The sequence below is a fragment of the Trichechus manatus genome, unplaced genomic scaffold (assembly GCF_000243295.1).
Source record: "Trichechus manatus latirostris isolate Lorelei unplaced genomic scaffold, TriManLat1.0 scaffold00085, whole genome shotgun sequence".
Classification (NCBI taxonomy): domain Eukaryota; kingdom Metazoa; phylum Chordata; class Mammalia; order Sirenia; family Trichechidae; genus Trichechus; species Trichechus manatus.
The window spans coordinates 2,228,383-2,233,965 of NW_004444021.1; the positions used below are offsets into that span (position 1 = coordinate 2,228,383).

General features: G+C 38.9%; 1 pseudogene; it reads left to right on the forward strand.

Moving 5' to 3' along the window:
• The first annotated feature begins 3,215 nt into the window (after positions 1-3,215).
• On the forward strand, positions 3,216-4,592 carry LOC101355367 (voltage-dependent anion-selective channel protein 3 pseudogene; annotated as a pseudogene).
• The last annotated feature ends 991 nt before the right edge of the window (positions 4,593-5,583 follow it).

The following is a 5,583-nucleotide window of genomic DNA, read 5'->3' on the forward strand; positions in this document are numbered from 1 at the left end:
TGGCCTGGATCCTGTTCCTTATGCACACTCCTGATCTGTCTGAGAAAAGATCAGCACCACCTCACTTCCCTGTGACGAGGACAGCACGACCTCTTTACCCTCCACCTCTGCCTAAAGACTGTCTGGGGAGGCCACTGTCCACCAGGGTCCCACAGCCAAGTGGCCTTCTCCTCCAGAGGAAGCAGCTTCTCCCAGAGATTGCGGTGTACCGCCCCATCGGCCAAGCTAGGCAACGCCGGCAAGGAGGCTTATTTGGTTCACTGCTAGAGCCCTGGGGCTCAGCACAGGCCGGGTACCATGGCAAGGACTCAGTACGTTTGAAGAAAGAGCAAGTGAATGAATTAGTGAGAGAGGGAGCAGCAGAACAGTATTTATAAACAAAAACACCATTCCATTTTTATACAGAATAATCATAAAAACTACACAGTCTTATTGTACGTATACGGGGAAAGGTCTGGAAGAATGAACACCACACTGCCAACTATGGTTGCCCTGGAGAGTGGCCCTAAGGGAATGGATGGATGGTCACTCAGTACTTCATATTTTGATTTTTATAGTGAGCATGTAGTACTTGTGTAACACTAGAAGCAAATAAAAAATGTAAGAAATGCTTATAGACCAATAAAAAATTAAATATATGAAAAAAAATGAGGAGAACCACCTTAACACCACCTAGAAACTGTTAGAAACTCAAATTCTTGAGCCCATCCCAGCCCCAGGCTGCCTATGAAACAGAAATATGCAGATAGTGTCCAGCAATGTGTGTTTTAAGAAGCCTTGCAGGTGATTCTGATGAGTGCTGAAGTTTGAGAATCATGATACTAAAAACGACTCTGCAACCTGGACATGATGAAGGCCTTGTGAAAATGAGTTGAAAATCTTAGAATTACCTTAGCAAAGTACTGAGGGAGAGGCTATAAGGCACAGAAAGGAAGACATGTTAAAATGGATTTATTACATGAGACAAGAAACTATGTTCCCAGGGGCTCTAGAGGTCATGTCCTTCCCTAAGGCAATTAGAAATGCACTACTGGTGGGGCAACGACATCTCTGAGAAGTTCAGCATTAGTTGTCATCTACAGCAGAGTGTTGATTGTAAAGGACACTTTCCTGGAATGAGAAAAAATGGATGTAATTACATAAAAATAAGAAAGGAGTGGCAGTCTGGGTGCTTCAGTCTGCAAGGACATGTAGTGATAGCTTTTAGATCATGTTATTCCCAGTGGTAAAACAGATGGGCGGCCAACTAGGGTATTTGTTTACCTGTGTAAGCAGGAAGGAAAAAATAAAAATAAAAAACTTGGAAAACCAGAAAAAAAATAAATAAAAAGGCTGACATCAGCTGTCATAATTGAAAATTATAACTTCTTTCCCAATTTTTAGTTCTGAGCCAAATAACAAACACAGAACTCATTGATCTAAAAGAAATCTGAGTCCCTCTGAAGGACTCTAGAATCATACTACAAACATATGCAATATTCTCCCAATCCCTTCCCAAATGAACTGGAGTAAATGCACATTGGGAAAGTGGAAACTCAGATCTTTTGAGGATTGTAGCATACAAGGTTTGAACCGACACTAACTGTGAAACCTGGCATACCAACAACGCCTTTCTAGTTAGAGTGGGGTATTATAAAGACCAGGTGATAAATGAATTCTTCTCAAAAGTTCATTTCATAGTGGTTTCAATGGGTTGATGGGCCCATTCTGTGATCATTTTCTCAAACCACAACTGTGTAATTGGGAGAGTTATACTGAGCAGCAAGAAAACATCCTTGTACTGGATATTAGCCTGTGAAGTAAGAGTCATTAGGATAGTAAGAATATTCAAATAACATGTCTTAAAATTGCCTTTCTCCTATCCCCAGCCAAGATAGTATATAAGAAACAAAGTTATATCCCAGACAGAATTATAAAGATGGGTGCCATCATCAAAGAATTACAGGAGCGATTGTCCCATCATGTAACAGATCAATTCACCTATTTCATCCTAAAAAGTTCAGACACATATGCTAAATGATGATGGGTTACTATAAACTTAATAAAGTGGTAGCCCCAATTAGAGTTGGTGTGCCAGATATAATATTTTTTCTGGGATATATCAGCACAGCATCTGGCACTCGGTATCTATTGTTCTAATAAACCGGTAAAAATGATCAGAAGCAGTTTGCTTTTAATGTGAGAAGAATAGCAGTATACATTTCTGGTCTTGTCCAAGGGCTGTGTTAATTCTCCTGCTCTGTCATTATATAGTCTAGGGAACGTAATTATTTTTATGTTTTTCAAAATATCATGCTGGTCAACTATATTGATGACATTAGGCTAATTGAACTTGGCAGCAGGAAATGCCAAGTACTCTGAGTGTGCTAGTCAGATACATGGGTGAGAGATAAAAGTTCCAGAGACTTGCCACTTCAGTGAATTTCAGGGCATCAAATGATCTGGAGCGTGCCAAGGTAAATGACAAGTTATCAGCTCTTGAACTTCCTACCAGTAAGAAAGAGGCATAGTGCTTTCTGGATGTCTTTGGATTTTAGAGCTGTACAGTCTATAATTGGGAATGCACTTCTGACTTATTTCTAATATAACAATAAAGTATACCGATTTTGAATGAAACTTAGAGCAAGAGAGGACTCTGCAGCAGATCAAGGCTATTGTGCAAGCTGCCCTGCCTCTTGGCAGATCTAATAGAATTAGAAGAATTCTTGGTAGATAAGGATCATAAAGTAAGAATTTTGTGTGACGTCTCTAGTAAAACACTATAAAAAAATGTCAGTACAAAACCCTATTGTTCTGGAGTGAGGCCAGGCCTTCTGTCCTAGAGAACTACTCACCATTTTAAAATTAGCTACTTGCATGCTACTGAGCTCTGTGAGACACTGAGTGCCTTATCATGTGACATCCATTGTTGTTGTTAGTTGCCGTCAAGTCGATTCCGACTCATGGCGACCCAATGTGTGCAGAGTAGAACTGTTCCATAGTATTTTCAAGACTGTGACCTTTCAGGAGCAGATCGCCAGGCCTGTCTTCTGAGGCATTGCTGGGTGGGTTCGAACTGCCAACCTGTGAGCTAGTAGTCTAGCATTTAACCATTTGCCCCACCCAGGGCCTCCTATTTTGACATCTAGTGACTATGAAACAGAGCTGTACAAGATGAGGTGGGAAGAGTAAGCATCCATTTTATAATGTAAATGATTCATCTGCCATCCGGCCCAATGTGGTTAGTCCAGAAGGCATGAGTAAATTATATGAACAGGTGGACTAAAGCTCCAAATCTCCTACCTTTGTTGCACTGTTTGCCTCTTAGCTCACAGCAATGATTTTGGGAGATGGTGTCCCTTTAATCTGCTGACAGATAAGGGAAAAAAAAATTGAGGTTTGTTTAATGTATGAATCAGCCTGATATGTGAAACTGCTGCAGCATTATAACTCCACTCAAAAATGTCCCTAAAAGGAAGTATTGATTGTCCCCAAAGGACAGGGCTTAAAAGAAATGTACTCAGCTGGCAAAGAGAAGCACACTTACTCATCAGCTTTATATGTAAAAAGAATTAACCTGAGATAAAAATGCACACAGAATCCTGAGTTTTATAGAAGGTATCATCTGGTTTAGCCAGGGCTTAAAAGAAATAAGGCTGGAAAAGCAGAGAGAAAATGTTCTCAGGAAGGAGCTTGTGGATGGAATTATGAAAGTGGGTACAAAATCTGTGGACCTTTGTTCTAATATTAGTGCACACGACAGAGGATCATCAACAGAGCAGATACTCAGCAATAGGCAGGCAGTATGACTCATCTGTTAGATGTCTGCCAGTCTCAGCAACCTTGGTGTCTGAGCAATGACTCCCTAACAAAGTAACATTGGAAGCAGGGATCGGTACTAGGTATCACCCAATATCATGTGTGCCTTGTCACCAAGGATGATAACTGCTGAATACCCAACCTGTCAGCAGCAGAATGAACTTAACTTCATCCAAAAATGGAACAGAGATAATATTAACAGCACAGAAATCGTTACGGAGAATTAGCTTGCCAAAAGGTATCAAGTGAATTTTAATACAATATTTGTATCAAACTCAGGAAATTGAAGGACTCCTATAAATGGGACTGTCAGTCTTGGCAGTAATGCTGATAGAGATTACTCTAGACTAACAATTTACACCTGGGCTGTGTTGGCCTTTGAACATTGGCTTGACAGCTCTCAGATGAGTTTTTTGACATAGGCAAACGTTCAAACTGTCACAGAATAATTTCACCCTACATCACAAAACTGTAGACTTCTAGTTGTACAACCACGTGAACTATGGCACTGAATTTGGAGGTTTTGTCTAAAAGAAGATTAAGAATAAAATTGAAACTTCAACAAATCTTGCTTGGACAGCTGGCAGTAACAACACCCAGTTTTGCATCACTGCTAAATACTAGCTGGATTGTGGAACTTCTGTATGTAGTAAAGTAATGAATGCTACCCTGAATGTACATGAATATACTTAGTCACTTCAACTAGGTGGCAGACTAGTCCAGTTTAAATTGATGGGAAGGACTTCAACACAAAAAGTCATAATGTTGGGCTGGGATTTGAACTTGAAGCTTAATGCAACTTTGAGTAAAACATCAGATTTGACTCAGGAGGCTGAGAGAAATGAATCCACGATATTTTGGCTTTAAGATTCTTCTGTAAAGTTCCAAAAGCATTATTTTTTATTATTTTAAAATTATAATTCTCCTTATATTGATGTCTAGAGATGATGAGTCAATTTTAAGGGAGGTACTTAAAAGTAAACATAGAAATTGTCGTGTTTGTCACACATTTCAGTTCAGTTACTCAGCGTTATTTTAAATGTGTTCCTCGATGATGTAGTGTCCGTTATAAAGGAAATGACCCAATTATCTAGTTATTACATCATGTACACCACTTTTTATAACTTTTTAATATATTGGTTTTTGTGCTGAAGTTATATATTTGGTTTTGCATTAGAGAAAATTAAATCCATCACATCTGGAACATAATTGCTCATAAAAATGTAAGATGTGGTAACAGATATAAAAATTACCGATAGCTTGAAACAACTAAAATACGTGACATGTACATATACACACATATACATATATGTGTACATATATATATATAAAAGATACTTACCAGCTCACATGTGTGGAGAAACTTAGCCAACGCTGAGGAAAGAATCACTTGAAAGGGTTAGAGAGCACAATTCCTGATGATCTCACAGGGCTGGATATACTTCTTATTCCCACTAGCCAGAGGGAAAGACCTTATAATTCATGGAGGACGGGGTAGACGATCCAGAAGAGTTTTGACTCAGGAATGGGGAAAACTAATCATCTGGGAGTGGGGAAACTGCCATGCTTCTGCTGAACAAATCTTAAAAACAACACCCAAAAAGAACCATAGTATAGAACAACACTCAAGAATATTTATAGGAGTACAAAAAAATCAACACCGAACAAGGTAAAATTCACAAATGTATGGCATTCGATAAACATTGCTATGAATGCATAATTAAAATATGACATTTTTTTCTTAAGTATCAATGATATTTAAATATATAATAGTGTGGATTGTGT